This window comes from Dermacentor albipictus, chromosome 3 (genome assembly GCF_038994185.2).
Source record: "Dermacentor albipictus isolate Rhodes 1998 colony chromosome 3, USDA_Dalb.pri_finalv2, whole genome shotgun sequence".
In the NCBI taxonomy this organism is placed as follows: Eukaryota; Metazoa; Arthropoda; class Arachnida; order Ixodida; family Ixodidae; genus Dermacentor; species Dermacentor albipictus.
In genome coordinates this window covers 59,679,947-59,704,359 of record NC_091823.1, presented here as the reverse complement: position 1 = coordinate 59,704,359, position 24,413 = coordinate 59,679,947, and the positions used below count along the sequence as shown (strand labels likewise).

Below are 24,413 nucleotides of genomic sequence, written 5' to 3'. Positions count from 1 at the left end.
CCATCGCTCGGGGGGGTTGGGGCTGGGGAGGGTGGGAGGTAGGGATGGTGGGGGGTTCTTGAGCTTAGTGCACTCTGCAAGGATGTGTGCTAGAGTGCCTTTTGACCGTCTGCAAAAAGGGCATGAAGTGTCATGCTCTGTTGGGAACATCTTATGCAAGAGCACGGGATGCGCTAGCGACCCCGCTTGCGTGCGTCGCACGAACGTTTGTTGCATTCGGTTGAGTTGCGGATGCGGACGGGGAAGCCTACATCTGCCGCTTCTGTACATTTGCGTGATTTCGTTGTAGCTTGTCACTGGGTGTGGTAGCCCTGGCTCGTCCTCGGCCCGGATTGACAGTTCTCGGGCACAGCGCAGGACCGGCAGGAATATAAGAGCGTAAAAACAGAAGCGACGTGAAAGAGATTTCCCAGCGTGCAAATTGCAATGCGCCAAGTTAACATGCCGAAGTCGCATTGAGAACATTGTTATGGCCTGCTCTAAGTGACTTGCTGTGGAGACGCTGAGGTTACATAATACCTTGGCTACTACATTTATATTTTCTCGGCAGCAACACAGCAAAAGAAAAGCGTTAATTGAGTGACGGTCTATAATGTTACTAAAGCAACCCTCGGGTTATGAGAGGTGCGCTATTGGAGGGTTCGGGTTTAATTTTGACCACCCGGGGACCACCACGTACGCGAGTGTTTTCGTGTTTAGCCCCATTGGAGCGCGAACGCCACGACCGTGGTTCGAACTCGCCACGTCGTGTTCAGCAACACGTTACTAGGCCGCCACCACAACCCAAGTGAACAAAAAGAAACTATCGAATTAAATCTGTCGATGCAGGTTCTCATGCGCACCGTAGAAAGCGAACGTTAATGCGAGAATAAAAGGTGCAGCAATTTTGAAAGTTTGGTGCACGCAGTTGTGTACTATAAGAATGAGTGGTTTAGACGAAGCACAAATTCAGGAAACCATTTTATTCAGATTGCTGACTGCGCAGGCGTGAACCGAAGACTACAGAAATGCGGTATCGATTAGCTTCGAGCGCAATGTGTTGGCTGGAGAGCAGTTCCACTGAATTATTTGTTATTCTGCGTGCGAACCGCTGTTAAGTGCGGTGATTAAAGAATGAGTCTTTTGTTAAGGAGACAAACTCATGCTAAATAGGGCAGGTTATCTATTTCTTCTCTGTAAACAGGACTTAAGAGAGAGTTTCTTTCTCCGCAAAAAAATAATACCCCTGCGCGCGCATTAATTGCTTGGCCGCTAAATCTCTCTCATTAACGCAGGAAAGGTGCTGCGTGGACGCGAACGGATGTGGCCGCGGAAGCCATGTTTCTCGTAATGTATTCCGACGGCATCATCTGCGGACCCCAAACAGAAACAGAGGATCGGAAGCCAAGGCACGGGTTAAGGCGAACAGGAAGGGAACGACCAAGGTTAATTAACACTGCATTACAACTCGTCGCTTGCGCCTGCCCGCTTCCAGCCGCGCGGATTGTAGCTGTCAGGGTCAGGAGCTAACGAGGCTCGTCCTTGAGGTCCGCGGGACGTCAAAAGCTGCGAAAGTGAAAGGCCCGGGCCGGCACACGCATTTAAATGGCGACGATCCGCACCACTTCGGACAAGCTTTGTTTACCACGTGCTGGCGCGGATTGATTGTGTGACACGACTGACTCATTGCGAAAAAGTACCGCAAAAGCGTGGATGCACGGCCAGGTGTAGCGAATTGATGCGTGCGTGACGAGATGAGTGAGCCATCGTCGGTACAACCGGACCACCGATCAATGTGGCAGGATGTTTTCGTCTCGGCGTTTAGGTTCCGGTTTGCAGTCGGGCGCATGCGCATGGTGTTGCAATCGAAAGCCTTCAAAGGACGCTTTCGGGAGAGCGAACAGACCGTTTTGGTGAAAGCGAATGACAGAACTGTCAGAAAGCGTGAACGTAATGGGCCAGGAACTATGGACGGAAGGTAGAGATATTAAAGATGAAGTGACCTTGTTTACCTATAAAAAGTTAATTTCCTCCATGCTACTTTTTTCCCTCGAGTAGGTTCTATAGACTTGTGCGGAAAGCGACAGGTGCAGCCTACGTAATCTTAGCAGTCGTATATGAGCAGGATTGATAAAATAAAACTGCACAGTTTAGCAATTATTTTGGCTTTCAACTTATTTACAGGCGATGCTGCGTGGAATACGGGGCATTAGCTGCAACGGCACTTACACTGCCATCTAAACCAATGCACCCAAAGCTTGTGCAAAATTTTTTCTGAATCTGCACAAGATCTCCCAACTGCACATCCGATGACGAGGGCACGACACTAATGGAGGCAGGATGACGGCGAGATGAGGTCGATGGCGCCACGACGATGACCACCGATGCGGCATGGCGATGACATTTTAGTAGCTGAAATCTAAGACAGCGAAGATCTGTCCTTTCCTAAAACCACTGAGAATGACTGTTCTGGCTGAAAACCACTCTGCTGCATCCGGCGCCAGGAACGCCGCGTCAGCCTATTGCCTGCTGCTTTCTTCGAAATGCATATGCGCTGAAGCCACAAACCTCGAATTCAGCGTGGCGAACGTGGTAGACCCCACGTGCACGAAGAAGTATGGAACCTGCAAGATAGCGCAGTGCTTTGGCACGTCCGGCGCCTAATAGACGATTTGGAAAACGTGCAAGTGTGCTTCTCCACACATCTTGTCTGCCCTAACTAAAATCGTGGACTCAAGGCTGGTATCGTGAATAAAGTGGCAGCGCACTGATTGATGCCACCTTCAGTCACCTCTTCCATAGTTTCACCTCTCAGTCATCAGCCTATTGAAGGTTTAAAAACGCGCTTTTTAGCTTCAGTGGTTAAGGTGGGGTCGAGGTTATAAGGAGGGGTGAAGGAAAGTGCGTAAGAATGGACGGAGGGAACCAAGCTTGAAGTTTCTAACGAATGTCGACATAAATATGTTGAATTGTTGTACACAAGTGAATTCCAGACTTAGTTAAGCTTGTCTGACTGGATAATTTGTGTCAGCTACATGACATCCACGACCGTCCAGCCGAACACATGTCAGCGTTTCACTAAACGACGAGGAGGGCGTTTGTGCACTCGAAGGATTAGAATACCGGACGCCTGTGATAGTTACTATGCAAAGCAAGGTTCAGTTCTTGTTATAGTAACTGGTGCATTTTTGTTCATATTCAGGTAAAGATTACTGTTATAAATGTACAGTGATTCTTTATTACACTATAAAAGTGCACCTGTAGGTACAGTACAAGTCTATCTATCCGGCAAAGCGAAGCAGGATGCATGGCAGCGGATTATCACCATTACCGTATCCTGAAACGAAAAAGCAGAAGTGTTAAAACCTAACTTTATGTGCTGTTAGGGAGAATTCCTTGCGCCGATCAGACCAGCTATTTAACTATAAAGAACAGAATTTGTCGTCACCAGACACAGGAAATTCATAAATATGATCAGAAGCCGGAATGCTTACACACGCAATCATTAATGAAAGAGACTAGCACAAACTATCTGCAAGATTCACGATATTGTAGAAGTTATCGGCAGGTTTTGAGTAATAAGTAGTGCCAGTATACCACAAGGATGAGCCTCACGTTGCTGGCCTCGTCGAGCCATAGCAAGCACACTTGTGCACAACTTTCGAATGGCTTCTTGTACTTAATCACATTGTTCAACAATTCCTTTTCATGATTCCCCAAATTCGTTTACATGATTTTGTGTTAAACCCCTGGTGCTAAGTCACCACGCGCGACGCAAGGTGCTTGAAGAGCTGAAGCTATGGCAGCACAATGTCCCCATGTATATGGAGTAGCCAGAGAAACGAAACGGTTTGTGGATACCTCACTAGACGGCCACCAGTCCGTCTCGGCCACCGGCGCATCCAGTGGCCTCGTAAAAGTTTCAAGGAGAGCGCTGAGGTCGCAGAGCTCAATAGGGCGATAAATATTTTTTTGTGACAGAAACGAGCAGAAGGCGGCGTGCATAAATCAATGGTATGTAGGTTAAGCATGTCGTAAGCACTTTCTGCTGGCTGCGTTCGTAAGCGGTGCGTGCCTGTTTCTTTGCAGCAAGACATATAGTGGCTAATTCGACCGGCCGGTGCCGCACTGGCACAATGTTCGTCCCCAAGAGGTGAGCTAGTTGGGAGAGCGCAGCCGGGTTTACGAAGAATAAAGCAAACAGGCATATTAATAAAAATGTTAATCAGACCTGCGAAAGTCCGCTTCACGGTCGTCGGGTCTTCCGCTAGTCGTGCCGAGTCCATCAACAGGGTGAACGCCGCTGCGGCTGGGCAAATGAGGCGTAGCTTGCGTTTTCTATATGCTTTTTTCATTTGCCTCGCGTAGCGCCATGTGAGTGACCAGCTCCTTGAGAGCGCGTCCTTAGCTGGCATCAAAGGAAGCGAAAGCTATTAGCAGCTGCGTAAGGGGTTGCTTTTCCGTTCGTATATCAACGGGTCGCAATCGACAAAAGCCTGGAGATGCAGTTTTGGTCGCCCTTCCATGGCTGGTGCGTGTTTACTCGCAGGTTCAACTCCATTTGTACTGAACGAGGCTTCTGTCTATGCGACGACTCCTTGGGGAGCACTTCAAGGCTTATAAATGTCGCACGCCTGGTAAAGTGCTCCCTGTTTACGATCCATTGAGCTGTCCACCTTAACAGAATACGCTTTATTTCTCGAACCTCTCGAGTAGTCACGGTCTCATAGGCCTAGTTTGGTGCTGCTTCTCCTAGTTGGATAAGCAAATGTTGTAAAGGCGTTGCGTGAGTGCGCTTTTAACACCTCGTTTTTTCGGCGGATAGAGATGGCGCAGATAGTTTGTCGGTGACGCCGAGCATTGCACAAATAATGTTGATAAACTGTCGATGTCTGTTCTTTACAGTCTCTGCCCGTTATACACAGTGGCTTGGGCATGGATACTTCTCATTTCCTTTTTTTCCTTCTTGTCCCAATGTATGTTTTTCCGCTTCCTTTAGTGCAGGTTAGACGGCAAGGCTTAGTAATGATTAATCTGCCTGCCTTTCATTTATCATTCTTCCCTTTTTTCCTGTTATTTTTCCTTTTCCCTTCCCCACCTGTAGGGTCGCCAACCGGGTGCAACAAACATTAACTTCTCTCGCCGAAAGCCGCCAAAATGTGATATTGCGCGCTTTTTAGCTTAACTACAGATATATTCAAATGGATTCGTTCTTACTCATACATTTGTTAGAAGTAATACTTTTTGCAACCCTCATAAAACCCCACTTGGTGCCACGTTTCTGTACTTAGACGTCGTGCAGTTAGGTCTAAAAGCTGCAAGAAAAGGTGACGCGAGATATTCTTCTGTATTGCATTGTAGCACGCCGTGACAGCGTATTTAGTAGTGTCACCAGTGGGGACGCGAACTGTAACGACAATTAATTTTTTTCTCTCATTATTCCTTGCTATTCATCATTGGCTCGGATGCCGCTGTACCGCTGTTATCACCGTCAACAACTTCGTTGGAAGGTGCAATACGTCATCCTCGTACGCCATACTATTGCTTGTTCTGGCCTCCTAAATAAATGCACAGACGGCACCACTCTCATGGTCTGTGTGGTATACACGCACCTCTTCTTCCAATCAATGTTCCAGAAAGCAATAGCTCAATCAGACCTCTTCTGCTTTTCTGTATATAAATATATACCTCTGTGCACTCTATGTTTCAGCCCGTCAAGGAGAGTCTTGCGTTCTTCCGCGAATCCTGCGCATTCTAGTAAATAATGCTTCAAATCGCCATGAGCGTGGCAGAAAGTGCACGTTGGTGAGGGCGACAGTCTTATCTCGCGCGCAATCACTCGATGATTAGAGCGGCCAGTTCACGACATCACATTGGCACATGGGAACGAATTCGATCCCCAGTGGCACGTGGTGGTGCGCAGTGCTTTATTCTTCGTCAGGATATGGGTAGAGTATAGGGCCGATGATGAGGAACTTGCTTACCGATGACGACGGCGTCATCATAATGAGGGCCAGACGGACGAGTACAGCAAACCCGGTTCCCAGCTTATAACAGTAGTCGGGTTAAAAGAAAGGTAAAGACATTTAGAGGCTCTTGCGGTGAGCGAGTTCGTCAAGCCTTTCTGGCAAAGCGCGCGGAATGGTGAAACAAATCATTGCGCACCGCTGCGCTCCCGGCGGTTCTGCGGAAATCACGAAGCGCGACGGACACAAAGGGCTCTGCCGGTGGCGGCCCGCTCTTCGCTCGCAGCCGCGTGGAAGTGCAAAAAAGAAAAGGAGCTGCCCGCTTGTCAATGGAAAACCGTGATGGCTCATAACGCTCTTACTCTCTTTCGCTTCAAAGCCTCGTCGTCGCAGGAGGCCGCGAACGGAGAGAGCGCACGACGCGTGGAATTTTCCCCGAGTTATGTAGATTGAGTAACGCCTCGCTTGTCTTCACCCCAACACGAACGAGTGTGCACGCGACGTGTGTCTATTAACTTCAATGCAGGTCTAACCAAGAAAGAAAGAAAATAGCTGCTGGGGGCCCCCGTTAGCGCAACTCAAAGCCGAGATTTGTCGTGGGATGGTATATGCCGTGTGGTTTATTATTATTACTGTTATGCGCAAAAGTTCTCGTTAGCTAAAAGTTTCCCAGTTACAGTGTACAGGACCTTGCGGAAGGCAAAGAGTGAAGGGCGTAGGGCACGGCCGTTATGACTCATGTCCCAGTGCGCAAAGCATGCATATATCTTACGCATTATTCTATTATGACAGCTCATTTTGTGCAGCCGCGACTACGGTGCCGTATTGTGCGTTTATTGTTGTTTTTTTCTTTTCTAAAGTACTGATGATTCAGTAGAAAGTGACTTGCAGTGGTGGGGGGACATAAATTGTTCAGCCATATGGGATAGCAAAGAGCAATAGAAGAAAGACACGGCACTCGGAACATCGCCACATTGCATATGAATACCCAGACGCGTGCCTATTTTTTTTTTCTTGAGAGCAATTTAAGTGGTCAGAATTAAATATTAAAGCAGATGACGGGAAGAGCACAGAGGTGAACGCTCGTAGCGAACCCATGATACACCAGGATCACGTCGATTAGCGGGGCGAGAAGTTTTCAAGCGGTTGCTAGAAGGAGGAGCGGAGAAGCAGGGCGGGTGGATGCGGCTACGTTTTAACGCGAAGCTTTGTTTGCGAACCCTCCCAGTCTCTGCTGACCATGGCTGCTGCTTTGCCGAACAGCTGCCGCGCTGGGCAAAACATAGAGTATATATATATATATATATATATATATATATATATATATACTGCCCTTAAGATGAAGTGGTGACCGGCCCTGTTCTTTATCGAATTATGCGATGAAACAGCAAAGGGTACCTAAATACCTTCACCACAACACGTATACGTCTTCAAGTGCATAATTCCTCTATTAAAGCGAAGCTTCTTATACCCTTTTTCTCAGGTTTATGGCTCGCCTGCTCAGCCGGTTTCACGCCGAGCAAAGTGGGACGATCCTTGAGAATATGCACGAAGTCGGACGCCACTAGCGAAAGTGAAATCTACGGTTGCGTGGGTACCCGGTCATATCCACACTCCACTCACGAAATACATACGCAAGCACCCAGTTTCCTCTGGCGTGGGTACCAGATCACAAGGGGATATAGGGAAATAAGCGAGCTTATGCTCGCGATGACGTAACACCGAACAACCTCGCGGAGTGGCCTGAGACCTATTGATCTAGAGGTGTGGGAGCCGAACATCGAAAACAATGCCATAATTGGCCGAAAGGATCCAGAAGTGGTTTATTACTCTTACCATAATCTATCACAACCACACACTATAGAGAGTATGCTATACTAATCCGCCAGTCCCAAACACAGCAGCCAATGATGCCATCCAATGCCACATTGAGAAGTAATGGACATGGAAAACCTGCATGCCAAGTATGTGGTAAATACAGCAATGCATTATGCACCTACTGGGATTAACCTGGAGCACTTTCTTCTTCGTACTGTTCAGTTCCCTCAAACATCCCACCCTTCGTTTCCTACACCTGGCAGAGCTGGGTGGCTCCACCGCGAAAGCGGAGCCCTATACACTATGGCCATATTTGGTGGCCCTCACCATACACATCAATGTGTCCAGGTACATGGGCTCACCATCAGCACCGGGGACTCAGCTGGACTCCTACAGTGTCGACTCGGACTAAGAGCCGGTCAGAAATAAAGTATTACAGCGAAGCTGTTAAGGGGCGCCCCGAATCCGATTTTGTGCGGTGAAGGCCGTCGTGCCGCAGCATGCTCAAGATCGGTATCATCCAGCAACGTAACTTGCGTCAGAGGGCCGAACTATTGCTTTGAAATGTAATCATCAATTATTGTAAAATAAATTTACCTTGCGTATACTTCATTCGAGAAAACAAAAGCTACGCTGCGTGTTTTCTTTTTCTCTTCTTCCCCCCCACTGTTAACCGAATTCACGAAGCTTCTTGTTCTTAAGTACTCTTTGCCATTTGGTCGGCCGCCTTCACTAATATTATGTCCGATGTCATGACTGATTTATATGTTGTCTCACCAATAATTCTAGCATAGGCATTGTTTGTGAACACAGGGCTGGTAGTTCCTGTTTTTCTTGTCTCACTTTACCGGCTTCGCGTCGGAGGTCAGTTTGTACGGCTGCCGGGTTCTCGCGGCTGCGGAAACTGATGGCGTGGTCAGTATCAAATGTCGGCGAGCAATGCAGACTGCGTGGGAGCCCCAAAGCGGCCGTGTGACCAGGACATCGGTGAGAACGCGCAAGCTGTTTCGGTGATGAATCATCACTAAGTACAGCTAGCAAATAGAAGTGCAGTATTCCCGAAGGGTGCGAGAACTTGCTTATACAATTTCGCTGTATTTGATGCATCAGTTGCTCAGGGGGGGAATTCCCAAAGTTTTTCTTTCGTAGGCGCTCTTTGCCATTGGCCGGCCGCCTTGGCTAATCATACGTCGAGCATCTGGATTGGCAGGAATTTTCTCTTACGAACAATTCCGTTGTAAGGCTTATTTGTGAATACAGGCCCAGAACGGCATACATCTGCAAAGTCTTTCTTTTCGTTTTTTTTGTGTGTCTGCTTCCCCGTCTTGCCAGGCTGACACATAATAGATACGCTGCAAAACGTGCTGCAGAAGATGAATGTTTGTATTGCATTTAATAAACCGCTTCAGGAAAAGCTCGATTCACACAGACTGGAACAAGCGCGTTGGATCTGCATAATTTGATAAAGTGTGAGCGAAGTCTTCTTTCCGGAATCGCTCTTACAGAAAGGTATTCAAGCTTACGAACACTGCAGTCAACGTGTTGAATTCATTAAGCAAGAAAGCAAGAAATAAACCACTTCCCAATCGATCTTATAGTTTCCTTACAAGTGCAAAGGAACGATGACGAGAAGATTGTTGTAAGCAGAAGAATCTTTGAGGATAAATTGCCTTTCTGAATGTGACTGGATGTGCCAAGAAATACACTTGTGAACAAAATTTCAAATTTGTTTGTCACCAGTTTATACAGTTACAATGTTATGTTTGTCGATCCCTCAAATTGGAAATCGGCATGATGTAGCATGAATTCAGTGCCCCTCACAATAGCCTAGAACGAAAACAAACAAACAAACAAACAAACAAACAAACAAACAAACAAACAAACAAACAAACAAACAAACAACAAAACTAACTGATAATTAACTAACAAAAACTGTAGCGATGTATTGGCGATGGTCCCCAGGACACTGAACGCACGCTGAACTTCAACAAATATTCGGATTGCGTTTTTATTACGCCTTGGAAAACCAAAAAAGAAGGAAAATGACTCATCAGTTTAAATATCCACAAGATCGCCTAATGTGCCCAGTGAGCACCCGAGCTTGGTGCTTCTGACCACCCAGGCATGTCTGATAAAACGAGCATATTATAGAAGCCATTATGATTCCCACGCCTGCTGCTTCACCAAGGTCCTCTCGTCCGTGTGGTTTGAAAATGTAATGTGGAACTTGTTCTGTATGTCCCGAGGCCCTGTCATCTTACCGGCAAAGTAGGCAGAAATCAAAGTGTACGCACCATCACCACCACCATCACAAGTTGGGTCCGTCATGCACAACGCAGCTTTCCTGGCTGACCTCGACACCACCCTTGGCTTTCTGATCACGTGGCGCTTGGGCATCTTCGGACGCCAACAAGCGGATTGTAGACGCTCGAGGAAGCCGAAGCGCCGTCTGCAAGTTCAACGAATACTACACGCTCTCCGAGTCAGCGCAAAACGCCCCGAGAATCCGGAACGGTCGCAGCGAGTCTCTCTCTTAATCGCTCTTGAATGACTCTATGCGCTGAAGGGTATCCATATTGAATGCATTAACCTCACGTCCTGTTCTTCGATTGCATCGAGCGCTACATTTCGTAAAATCAGCTGCACAATGACTGCATGTATACTCCCAACTAGGCGGCCCCGGATCATCAGCAAAGCAATTTGCGGTATTCCGGCACAGGAGTAGACGATGACATCAAATGTGCGAGCGCCCGCGAATATCGATAATATGCCTCGTAAAGGGATACAAAGCACAAACTTGCCCACTAATTATAGCACGATCGGACGCTGACCTATACTAATTGTGCGCGGCTGAGCGCGCAGCCACACCTTGTCGGAGGCTCCACTGCTGCTCCTGCACCTTTTCCGACACCGCACTTTCGCTCAAGAGTAGAGACTGAAACAAAGCAGGGAGCACTTGTATCGGCTGTTTTACAGGGCCATTTCAAACGTATACATACGCCCATCGCTGCTCCGTGCATGGCGTACTCGCCGTTCAGCGGAGCATTATTTCGTCGTTATATTTTTCGTTCCTTCTTTTTCAGTTTTCTTTGTTTGTTTGCCGCTGCTCACTCGCATACGCCGGCGGCCGCGGCGTCCGTGGCCCGGCGAACCCGAAAGCTCGGCATGCCGCGATTTCCGCGTTGGCAGATTGAAGGTTGTCCTCCTCCGGCAATCTCGCACTTTGAAAAAAATGTTTGGCTCGAGTGGTTTCTGGCGTGTACACGCGTGCGTGCCGCACATGCGTACATTACCGGCAGAGAGAGCGGGACGATGCGTCGGCGGCGACCTATTGTGCCAGGCCAGTAGCGATTCTGCGAGGAAGCTGCTGCGAAATGACGGGTCACTCGTCGAGTATGCGTCACGTTATGTCCGCTCGGCGCCAAATTGTCGAGATGTAAAGAACCTGCAAGGTATATTTAACCTGTTTACAAGTGACTGCAGGGTGACGACTACGCGTTTAACGTCTCCAGATCTTGAAAGCCTTATCAATCTCAATCGAATGTGGCAATTTCTGTTCTTTGAGGATGCGTTTCTCATTACTTCTTGTTGTCTGCAACGTGGTCCTCTTCCTGTAACTAGACCTAGCCGAGGTTTTCCTGGAGCTTCTCATACGAGACGCAAGGAATGCTAGATTTCTTTACCAGCTCGATGCGGGGCAACCTTATAGCATAGGCGGCGGCTGCGAACAGATATCTAAAAAATGTATTCCTACCTCATACACGTGGCTGATACAACTGCTTGCAACGTTCCTGGTTGAGAAAGAATCTTCAATTCGCTGTCTTGACTAACTGTCAGCGTCTTAATATAAAAGTTACCATCGCACCAGGGTGACTAGATAGGGTACCGTTAGCAATTACAGTTACCGACTTTATGAAAGTTACTACTGTAGTCCTACATGTGGATGAACATGAAGCGTCGCAAGACAGCCTATGTTCGCTATGGGGTGAAAACGTTAACCCGTTTAGCTAGCAGTTCATGTAGTCTATATGTACTTAAGTGTCACTTTCATCGGAAAGCAACCTGTCTTCTTACCAGGAAGGACTTTTAGTGCGAGAACTTTGCACGCAGACGATCGCCTTGGAACCGCTGGTAACTGCACACTGCTATAGAACACTGAGCTAATCGCTCGAATCTGGAAGGGCTGCTGTTTACTTCTACAGTCACTTTTGACTGTGCGACATGGCTTCACATATATACAAATATGCAAATAGAGTTCACGTTGTGATTCCCCTGCCACAGTATAAAGCCGCGAGCATGATCTTCTATCTAGCCTGTTCCATCTTTCATTTTTTCCGTTACTGCTCCCGTAGAAGCTCAGAACTCTTCAATTTAAAGATTGCGAAATTATGTGCAATTTGCCGCGTACGGTCACGGCCATGATGTGAGCCTCACGCGAGACTTGAGCTAAGCAAAACAATGCGTCGGCAGCTGCCTGTAGCATGGTAAGAGCGTAGGCGCTAGCCCTGCGGTCAAAGATTCAATCATACGCATATAGCTTCGTGTATGCGATTTCATTCGCGGTACACACAATGCAACAAAGTCATTAGAAATCTACGAAAACCATCTGTAATTTAATGAACGGAAATACAATTTACTGCTGCACCCCATTGCTAGATACTGACAGAGGGAGAAAGGACGTATATAAAGGCAGTGAGGTTTATCGTAGATAGTTAACCATGGCCCAAAATGACCATCCGGTGTGTATACTGGAGAGTAAGATTGACTGACTGACTGACTGACTGACTGACTGACTGACTGACTGACTGACTGACTGACTGATAGATAGATAGATAGATAGATAGATAGATAGATAGATAGATAGATAGATAGATAGATAGATAGACAGATAGATAGATTAGATAGATAGATAGATAGATAGATAGATAGATAGATAGATAGATAGATAGATAGATAGATAGATAGATAGATAGATAGATAGATAGATAGATAGATAGATAGATAGATAGATAGATAGATAGATAGATAGATAGATAGATAGATAGATAGGCATGTGTTGTTGGCTACCCTATACATGATCAGAAGAAGCACGGGGATGGAAAGCGAGGGGTGAACAAACGAACTAAATCACGAACATAATCTAGCGGTACCCACTATGGTTACTTAGTGGCTATGGTGTTGTGCTGCTAAGCACGAGATCGCGGGATCAAATCCCGGCCACGGCGGCCGCATTTCTGTGGCGGCGAAATACGAAAACACCCGTGTACGTAGATTTAAGTGCATGTTAAAGAACTCCAGGTGGCCGAAATTTTCAGCCCACACTACGCCGTGCCTCATGATATTACCGTGATTTTGACGCATGAAACCCGCAATTAAATTTTTTAAAAACTAGCGGTACTAGGCCGCATTCTCAAAGCCCATTAGTTAGTCCCCTTGAACTTAGGAACTTGAGCGGCGCAGATATAGGAGCTATCGATTAAACGACAGAATAATAGAAAAACTATACAGTTCGACGGCAGCGGGGTTTAAACACTCACCACAAGGACGACATATGACTTCTGCATGCGGCAATGAAGTACAAGCGAGGCTTACTTGACTGGCTGAAAGAAGGAAGGAGCTTTCATTTAGCATGTACCCCAAAATCTCTGATGCAATGTTATCAGGACCCCACACACCTTTCTTACTTTGGGTAAACGGGCCTCCTGGGCCAACTATGTACCACGACCACTTTCGTTTCACCAAACTCATATGACAATAGTCAACAGGTGAGAGGAATTGCAAAAATAAATACGTTTATACAACCTGCATGATTGCTAATTTCTTCGGTAATGGCATTGGTAGTCGCTGTAATCATTTTCGTTTCTGATACCAAGCTTCTGCATCTGCATCGGGCACCATGGTGCTTACAGCACTATTGCATCCTTTTGGGCAATGCTGTAACTGAGACAGAGTTCGCTTGGTGCACGCATCTGGTTGGTACGGCGCCCCGATATACGCAAGAGAACAATGAACGACGGCGCCTAACCTTACACTTTCCTTCCTGTTTGCTTCAGGGGTCGGCAAACGAAAATTATGTTAGCGTTGATTATGGATTGAGCATTTTCTATTATCATCTCTGTCTAAATTAGGTGTGAGGGTGACGTTCTATTGCCATAATCTGCGCTTTTTACATATATGAAGTTATAAATTTGTACGGCTAATGACGAGTTGCTTCACTGGCAGATCGCAAATTGCAGACGAGTGACTCTTTCCACGTGAAATGAGTCAACCTGTCTGCTGCGGATAGCGGACCTACAGCGATTGCTTGGCTATAATTATACCATTGGCTATTAACACTTAATTGTCGAAAACAAATGAGCAGCGAACGACATTATGGCTAACTTATACGTCATAACGCCGTGCACAGGCATTCTGCATTCAGAAGCTCATTCTAACTTGTCCCGAACACACCCGAAAGAAAGCCTATGTCTGTATTACAGCTCAAGATGGGAGGACAATTAATTGAAACTGAGGCGATTGAAGCCGGGCTTTTGGGAAAAAAGAACGAGATCTCCGACAAGCATGTGAGAGTTGGTGGCATAATTGTAGACAACCTGTTGCTTTAAACTAATGTCAAATCACACATAAACAAAGGAAAACACGATAAACGGCAAGCCCTCGCGTAGCATATGTGATATACTATGTATTATATCACGACCTATCTCGAATTATGCGTGGTAGAGATTCGCGATAATTGTTTTACGACATCCCTGATACAATATCATCAATAAAAACTGCTACACTTTAGTATACCTTCTAAAACTATGCTAGCATATTGAATTTGATGTGCTAAGTAATGCAGAAATATGACAGAATAAAAAGAAAAGGAGTGCAAGAAGCTAAGTTATTCTCACGACGGTATCATTTACTTTAATTTTCATCTCCTACTGAAGTAACTAGAAAAAATAAACGCGAAAAGGTGAGCGTCATTCACCTGTAGAAAAGTACTGAAGCCGTCCATGCCAAAACTTAAAACACTTGAACTTGCACTTAAAACTTGAAACACTTGAAAACTTAAACTTGCAGTTCATTCCTCATTGTAACTTTACCGCTGAAAATACCTGACAACTTTTCTGCTGACGTTTCACCTGAACGGCGGGAAGCATAATTGAGTTATGTCGGCAAGAGGGCTCTTGCGAAAGCCTGCCCCAGCAGATTTCACAGATCTGCGACGCAACTCCTGGAGGTTGCATAACACGTAAACATCTGTCCTAAGCCGGAGAGGTTTAGAAACATGCACGTCGAACTGGCTACTGCTTGACGACTGCCTATGTTGTCTCCTTTACCTACAGAGCTCCATGTGGGAACATAACCTTTTCGTTCTGCTTTTAGCGGTGGTTTCATCAACGCATCTGTAAAGATTGTTGCTGCTCTACAGAAGATATGTATAACTCCCTCGAAAGCACAAAAGCATGCGCAAAAATACGCCATTTTAAAATAAAAACATTCATCATGTGTACAAATGCACGGTGTTCTGTAACGATGCCGTTACTTTTCGTTTCCTCAGGCACAACAATGCTTGGAGTTATAAACGACCCATCTTTTCTGTAATTAACTGCGCTTGCGTTTCTGTCACTCCATGAGGATCCTTTGAAGACAATGAAAAAAGTTTATAACGTAATTTAGTTATCGCATAACTCATATAGCTGGGAGCCTTTGATTTTTCCCGTTTCATTGGATGCATGTAACTAAGCTTGACAGAAAATTTAGTCTTCTTTTCTGTTTCATTTTTTCTTAGTGCACATGAGTCGAATGCATCACGTGAATTGCCGCAAGGATAGGCAGCTTATCATTCAATGAACAATTGCATACTGAGATATAGAGGGTGTTTTTTTTACCCAAACAAAACCTTTTTAAATCACCTGTGGCAGATAGCACAACCCTAGTCAATGAACTGGATTACGCAAAGAGGCAGACATTACTTGCATGGTCAATCGAAATGTACAATAGACTAATTAACAAACAATCACTAATTCATCTTTTGTTAGTTAATCTATTGCACATATTGCAATTTACGAATTGTAGCCGGTGGGTTAATTTGCAAGGTGTATCCACTTGATAGGATAGCTCCATGCAGTTTCGGGACAATAATTCCAAATGCGTGCCAAGAAATGCATGGGCGTTCTAGTTACTTTTGTGCTTCAATGCCCAAAATGGCGGTCTGCCGAAAAAAAAAAAGAAAAGCAGGCTGGTGCAATAGTGCATTTTTACCGCAAGTTTCACGGCGCATATCTCGAAACCTGTGCGATTCTTAGAAGTTATTCTGAGTCTACATGCCTTGCAAACTCACCGACTACAATTCGTAATTTTCAATATGCGCCGTAAAGTGATTAACTCAAATGTAATTAGTGTATGTTAGTTAATTAGTTTATTATACATTTTGATTTCTCATGCGAGTAATGTTTGCTGCTTCGAGTAATCTAGTTCAAGAACTACAATTGCGCTATCTGTAACAGGCGATTTTTAAAACAAATTTCCTATAGCCCAAAGAAATGCGCTTCGTAGATAAGTTGACCAAAATGAACGGGCCCAAATTGCACAGGGGTCCCAACGCCATCTTTCTGAAAGCCGATGGGCTCACAAACTGTGAGCTTAACCTTATCAGGTTGAATAAAAAAGTTTTCAGAACTTCGACTATGACTAGGAAACACCAAGATAATTTTTACTGCTCCTTGAATATTGCCAGGGGCACTCTGATTGCGATGTAATTCCCGTTCCCGTTTACAAACGTTATGGGGATCTGCAACCACCACGAATGTAGCCGCTGCCACAAGTGCATGTGGAAATATATAAGGTATGAAGAGAGAATGCGATTTTTACCCCTTGATTGTTGTGCAGTTAGGTTTGTGTCGATCACACAAGAAGCTGACAGAAAATTAATTTTCACAGATGAGTGTTTCATCCAGGGTAGTTAAGCGTACGCCGTGGTTTGTTCCGGCCCGATAGGTCAATGAAGTCAATTCAATATTTCTCGCTCAGCAGCATTACATATAAGCGAGGCTATGCACTGCACTGGATGGAACGAAGTTCATTTTCCGAACGAACGCGCCACAAAACAAATTATGGTCTCCTTGAAGTCAAAGTCAACGCTAGAGCTTCCCTGCTCCATTCAAGTCAAGCGCCGATATAATGACATTATTGTTCCATATGTAATTGTGGAATATTTTTAACATGCGCACACCGCGGCATTTCCTTACTATGATTCATTTAGGTGGGCATTTGGACACGTCATGTGTGATCGCTTTAAACAACGGTGTTTTACGTGCCCTAACCGAGATCTGATTATGGGGCACACTGTAATGGCGCACTCCGGATTAATTCTGACCACCTATAGGGTTCTTTAACGTGCACCCAATGCATGGTATACGGGTGATTTCCCATATCGTCCACGCATAAATGCGGCCACCGCGGCCAGGATTTGATCCCGCGACCTCGTGCTTAGCAGTGCAACGCCGAAGCCATGAAGCCACCACGGCGCGCTGTGTGATCGTCTTCCTTAGGCTGTTCAGAGACAACCACTCACGGCTGCGCTATCTCACGCTGATGACAGACCAATGCCAGAACAAACCAATTTCGGATCTGAACATCCTCAGTCGTAGCAGCCGAGAGCCATGAGGGTATTGCTGCAATTCTTAAAGACAAGAAACCTGCGCAAACGGCTTTTATCATTATTTGGTGTTCCTTGTGACCCTGTGCTGTGATCGTGCCCTCTAATGGTGTGCATGTGCTCTGTGCGTTTCTTTGAACCAGTGGTGCACGCTTGTGTGCACCACAGTGGAGAATGTGACCGTATTTCTTCCTTCCCCTCTTTCAATCCCCGCATCGTCGCAAGATAGCGGACTATGTTTGTTGCACCAATTACGATAATTTTCGACAGCTGCACAGGGAGATACTGACTCCATCAACCCGCACATGACTTCAACCTTTCAGCTCTTGTGCAACTCTTGTGCTCAACCAAAGCTTTTAGTAAATTATTTTTATGATAGGTGTAACGTTAAGGGATGAGAAAAGAGCAGATTGGGTGAGGGAACAAACGCGAGTTAATGATATCTTAGTTGAAATCAAGAAAAAGAAATGGGCATGGGCAGGACACGTAATGAAGAGGGAAGATAACCGATGGTCATTAAGAGTTACGGAATGGATTTCAAGGGAAGGGAAGCGTAGCAGAGGGCGGCAGAAAGTTAGGTGGGCGGATGAGATTAAGAAGTTTGCAGGGACAACATGGCCACAATTAGTATACGACCGGAGTAGTTGGAGAAGTATGGGAGAGGCCTTTGCCCTGCAGTGGGCGTAACCAGGCTGATGATGATGATGATGATGATGATATTATCTAAATGTTTACAAGTATAAATTGAATGCATCAGACACAATGTGTAAACTGCAGTGCAGCTACATATTTTTTAACATCGCATCATTTGCGGCGGGTTAGAGAGACCTTGGCTATGTACTGTATGCGTTATTGATTATTAAGTCTTTGTAGGCCTTTTTCCTTGCATAAGGACATTCCATAGTTCTTGCACTACACCAACATATTCCAAACCTAAGACATTTTGATGATGTACGTGGTCTTACACGAACTAAGATTGCCATAAACTGCATTGTCTCATGCATCGTGCTGAGAGTATGATGTCTCGAAAATTTCCAGGAGACTCATAAATCTCTTGAATATATTTTTAAGTTATGCAAATGCAAGACTTTATAACGAGGCAAATAACGATTAACATATATAAAATTAGTAAATAAATAAAGGAGCCAAATAGTTGTTTCCACTTTTGGAACATGTTGCCTGTTGATCTCATCGATAGAGGCTACTCTATGTTCTGTACGGCCCATCTGAGCTCGTTTGCGTCTTGCACAGCTCGTACACCTTTGGAGTGACGGAGCGTCACTTCATGACATTACTGGCACGTTATAGGAATATATCATTAGAGAAAAACAAAAGTTTAATTTCACTATGGGCACACCGCAAACAATCAAGTGATTAAAATTTATGTGCTCATGATCTTGATCGCGCCTGATTTGCAAGGTTAGATGTGGCCAAATGTCATTTATCAATAAACGTTACCTAATCATACACACGACGCATTCGCTGCGCACGTTCCTAGAAAGGTGAACCTCAATGCTTTGCCATCATGCATCGAGGCAACATTAAGTAAAATGCGTTTGTTAAGGGTTTCGCCAGTGAACCTTCATGTTCTGGCGCTCATGCTATGGAAAACTTCGATTCGTACTAACTGAGGTGCTTTGAACGAATCAGTGCAAGGAACGTAGATGTCACAAGCAGTTCTCTCTCAGGGAACGCAATTCAATCCATAGTTGACAACTGTCCACTAATGGTACATTCGACTCATCGCGCACTCTACATACGGCTGGTTAAGATTGAGCGCTCGGAACACATTCGTCTGGCTCATTTAGAACGCCGAACTCCAGCTCAGAGCGCTCGAAGGCGCTTGAACCTTCAACCTGGGAGCGCGACCGAGATCTGACTGAAACGATCACGTGGCTACTCCAAGCACCTAGCACGCTCGGCTGCGCTTTCTCTGGCTCCACTCTCAAGAGAGCTTCGCGTCACTGAAAACCGAGTTGGAGCGCGGTAGGAACTAGTCGAATGTACCCTAAGGACTACAACTACTCGCAACCGTGTTGTGGCAATGTCACTGGGAAACCTTCTGCGAGATTGGTCTAGTTGTCTTGTAACAATCGAAAGTGTTCGCAGAGAGTAACGTACGCAAATAAAGTTCTCACGCTCAATGCGAAACAAAAGGCCAAATAGGTAGTACATACCTCTCCATAAGCCTGGCACCTTTAGTGCGAGGAAAGTGTAAAAATGATAAAGTGTGGTGTTTTACGTGCCAAAATCACGATATGATTATGAGGCACGCCATAGTGGGGGACTGGAATAATTTGGACCACCTGGGGTTCTTTAAAGTGCGACTAAATCTAAGTAGACGGGTGCTTTCACATTTTCCTCCCATTGAAATGCGGCTGCCGTGGCCGGGACTTGATCCCGCGACTTCGTGCTTAGCATCCCTACACCGTAGCCATAAAACAACCACGGCAGGTGAGGAAAGTGTACCGACGTTTAGGCAGCCCAGTGTCGACGGTTGAGTGCTCAGGAATCCACACAAGCTGCAGAGAAAGGTTTTGTTGGTCACGTGGTTGAGCTTCTTGGTATAGGCAATGATAGAGCGAGAACTTTCATGCGAAACACAAAATTAGCCCAACATGTCATCTCCTTGTCTTGTACTACTTGATCTTTACTTTATTTTATGCTCGTATGCCCATCAAAACACGGATGAGTCACAGGAAGCGGTCTTCATTTCTATCCGTTGCGTGCGATGACACGCGGGAAAACCTCGCGGGCGGACGTCAAGGGCGGCCGAGTGTCTTTTCCTGGAAGGAAGATGATGCGTTACACTGACTGACTTCCATAACCTATTACACTCCGAACGTCCTTGCGCGGGAACTGTACAAGAAGTGTACAGCAGAGAAGGTCATGTTGTCGACGCCATCGACGCACCGCGGGACCTTAGAGCTGTGATAGCGGCTTTTTGAGAAAAAACGATTAATGCGCCTTGACAGCAGTTCCGTCCGCGCTAATGACGAATGTGGAGGTGTTCAAAAGCGTCATGGGGGGTCCCTTCTCCTCTCGTGCGAAACTTTTTTCTGTGTGTGTGTGAGTCTGTGCTTATAGATTTCGATGTTGGATTATTTATTGTTACAGCACGGCTGACTCATAGCTATAGCTGTGTGACAAGTCACGCGTTTGAAGTCACACGAAGCACACAATAACTACAAGATCACGCGACAAACTCATTTTGCCCCGTGGTGCGCAGATTGTCATACATTTACGAAAACATTTTGATGACATTAAGACAAGCTGTACGTAGAAAGTGCACTGAAAGAAATAGAAAGTGAGCGGAACGCTGACAGAATGTAGAAATGATTTTTGCAAAGATGATACGAACACTCTCTTGGCCAGAGCACTGTGGAGCCATTTCACTTGCCACCTAACAGAATGGGAAACAACTCACAAGGCTCCCAACAACTCTTTGGCAAAGTACGCCCTGTGTTTGTAACGCTTCAGAGGTTACTTGACGCATGAGTGAAAAAACCGAATAAATGAGATCTTATAATTCTTGCCTATAGTCAAGAAAGCAGTGACTTTCGAATCTCTTCTGAAAGTCAACAAAGAAAAGAAATGAAACTGCTTGCCTACCGGTAGACAAACGGTTTTCATTTTAAAAGTGTATTATATTTATTTTCAGGATAAATAGTGGCAGAGAACGCCATTTAGAGGGATTAAATTAACCAAGAGTCGATAATAATTAATAGATTGCGCATGCACTGGTGCATCGCATGTAGCCGCGTAATCAGGAGCTTCTTGAAACACTCATGTTTTTATGGAGCGCGAAACGGAACACATATAAATGGTGATAATAAGAGAACTTGCTGCGAAAACAGGGCAAATTGTTTCAGATATGTGCAAAAGTAATCAGCGGCAATGACACGACAATGTGAAAAGAATTTGTGAATTTTTTACCGTTATCACGTTTTCACCGCCGCGCTCACTGCACTGATAATTAATTGCTTACAGCATACCCTGACGTTGTGGTAGACATGCCTGGTGGAACATGAATGTGTACTGCTGCGCTGTAGCAATATAGTATGGCCAGAGCATAGCAAGAAATCTGCACGGCTCACTGCACTTTCAAAAAAGTGTTCCTGCCCACTGCAACGATCAGAATACAGCAGCATAATGCCATGGACATGTTGTTGAAGTGGGACTGGGCGTTCGATTACATGCACTCTTAAACGTACACCCTTCGGGTGGTATCTTGCCACACAGCGATAATCGTCATCTGTATTGCTTGCGTTTCCTTTCTTGAAAACGTTGCGCTCGCTACTTCCCTGTCGAGAATGCTTTGTCATGCTGACAATGCGCATGACGTTCGTGACTTGGAATATCGGGCTCGCAGCGTTAAAGGAAGGACATGCGGACAAGGCAGATGACGATTATTGTTGTGTGGCAAAATACGACCCAGAGGGTGTACTTTTGGTTAAGAGTGTGGTCTCGTACATTAGAGCATGTCCGATTCATGCGTTTTGGCATTCATACTCTCTCATAACTTGACCTTAGGACGCGAAATTCGGCGCTATCAGAATTTTTCCGAGCCACTCAGATTCGAATTCGTGAGATGATTCCATATTCAAATATGAAAATATTGCCACCTCTTTTTTTTCATATATTACGCACGGCAGTAGGGAGTCTCGCTAAGTAAAGGCGTTGATAGAACGTACAAGAGGAATCAGAAAACAAAAACACCGCCAACGCAATGTCAAGGCCGGGGCAAGCAACTGCTTCGCAAACAAAAGACCACGCGCGAATCAGGTGCACCGTTGTCTCTTTCGTTTTTCTTTAACTTTGGTTTTGTTTGTTCTTGACTTATCTCCGGAACATCTTTCTGTGAATGGGAATGAGAGTCGCCCATATAAATATACGCGGGAAAGCCCTTTTGCCGCTGCAGGTATGAGGCAAGCATCCGCCTCCGCTCTTTCAGCGTCAATAAATGAGCAGCAGGCAGGAAAGTGGCACATTCGCATGCGACACAATCAGGCAAAATCCGGCAACGTCGTGCCCTCGTTTCACTTCCAATTAGTTGCAAGCCAAACGGAGTCGCTCCCTGCTCACCTCTTTTCCGTTCTAAGGGCACCTCGTGACAGTTACACGGGAAGTGCGAGGAGGGGCGAAAGGTGTCGATCGTGCGCGTGGCTCAGCATTTAAGCGATCGATGTGTACGTACTGTGAGAAAAGGCGATAAATAACATCATTCGAGTGTTCATATGTCTGCAGCACCACCGCGAACATGAGTGATTGTGTTGCCTGCTTGCTTAGAGGCTTGACGGCGTATTTGACTTTGTCATTAATTAAGTCAGTCATCCAATCATTTGTTTTAACGTCACCAAGCAATGATATTAGCACATACTTCATGGCGGAGTACCTGGACGCGCTTGAAAGCAATGGCGCTTCTTTAACGAGCACTGATAACCAATACCACTGCCTTCGTTATAGTGACTGATTTATAGCTTGGGGGTCAGGCGGAGATGTTGAAAGTGTGAACTCCCTGCTATTCCATTTCACTTCAATATGACATAAAGCGATACGAGTGATGCAAGTTATTAGAAAAAATAAAGGTGATTAACATGAAAGAAAAAGAACGAGAAAGAAATAAAGTGTTTGTACAGTACCGGAAACAAACAAAAAGAAACAAAGAGCGCATTACCTGTGTCGCTCTTTTCTGTGTGCTTCGTCTTAGCGCTGGTGTTCTAGAATTTAAAGAAGCAAAGTGGACGAGCTGATGTCTCGCTTAAGTGCACATGTTGGAATCTATGTGAAGCGATGCTATCTTGTAGCAGGTAGGGAAAGACTACAAGCAAGTAAATGCGACGCATACAATTGTCTTTATTTTCATTTTCCGGAACGCATATTCTCATGCAATCTTTGCGAACCGCACATGCCACAATTTAAATGTCACGTAACTTTTGTTATGTTCATGCACTACGCACAGTTCACAAGCTGTGCCGAAGTGCAACAGCCAATTCCGGAGCACGCACACTATGAGACGTCGGTAATGTTTGATCCTTCTCGAGGGAAGAATGGCGTGGAGTGGGGCATGCATAGAGAACGACACATAATATACCTTCAGTGCTAGAGTACAAATGTGTAGGTGGTACATACGCAGTGATCCGAGAATGAGGGCAGGCGCTTAATATAAGAATTCGAAATTCGCAAGGTGGCGTCGCTGCGGCAGCTTGCGCAACTGTGATCTTTTCGGGGAAACGTATGCGAGAGCGCTACGTATTTATTGTTCGGTATGTTGTATGCGCAGTTCCAAAGAATGTAAGCACACTTTTCTGAAGACAGGCGTTATGGCCTTTCCGGCGGCAGTTGCCAGCCTGCCCCTTGCTTTCCCTTTCCTGTAAAATGTATATATGTTTTTAAAACAAATAATAATAATAATAATAATAATAATAATAATAATAATAATAATAATAATAATAATAATAATAATAATAATAATAATAATAATAATAATAATAATAATAATAATAATAATAATAATAATAATGCACTATTCACTGCCCTTTGCTGACCGCTTGTAGCCTCTGCCTTACGGGGCTATGAGCCACTTCATCTATTGCTTGCTTAGGGGGTATAAGCTATTGATGACAACAGTTTTCGGCATGCTGATCTCTACGTTGTATGCGTGATTTCAAAGAATGTAAGCACTATTCGGTGCACTTTGCCGAGTGCTTTTAGCCTCTGCCTTACGGGGCAACAATTCATTGCACTTTTTGCTTGTTTAGGGGGGTATGAGCCATTGATGATAATTTTTTGTCGACAGACACGAAGTAATTCCCGGATCCTAGCCATGGACGGCTGCATTGTAAAAAATTGTCAAGGTGCGCAGAAAGGCAGTGCGGCAACCACGGATTTGCACTGCAGCATACTGCAGCGCTAGCGCACTCGCTTTGCACACGTGAATTTCAAATAGTGGGTAGGTGGGATACAAGATGCACGGATTGCAGGGCGTGGTCAGTAAGAGGCAT

The 24,413-nt window shown here is 45.5% G+C and overlaps 2 long non-coding RNA genes across 2 annotated transcripts in view; both read right to left on the bottom strand.

Annotated features, from left to right (window-relative positions):
- The window catches only part of LOC135898751 (uncharacterized), a 133,694-nt gene that overhangs the window by 4,986 nt on the left and 104,295 nt on the right, over nt 1-24,413 (bottom strand). The gene's annotated exons all lie outside the window — the stretch shown is intronic.
- Nucleotides 11,080-24,413, bottom strand: part of LOC135898752 (uncharacterized) — a 54,588-nt gene continuing 41,254 nt past the window's right edge. Inside the window, exons 4-5 of the long non-coding RNA XR_010563407.1 lie at nt 13,301-13,363; nt 11,080-11,208 (exon numbers count right to left, since the gene is read on the bottom strand). This is a non-coding gene — a long non-coding RNA (uncharacterized lncRNA). The remainder of the gene's footprint in view (nt 11,209-13,300; nt 13,364-24,413) is intronic.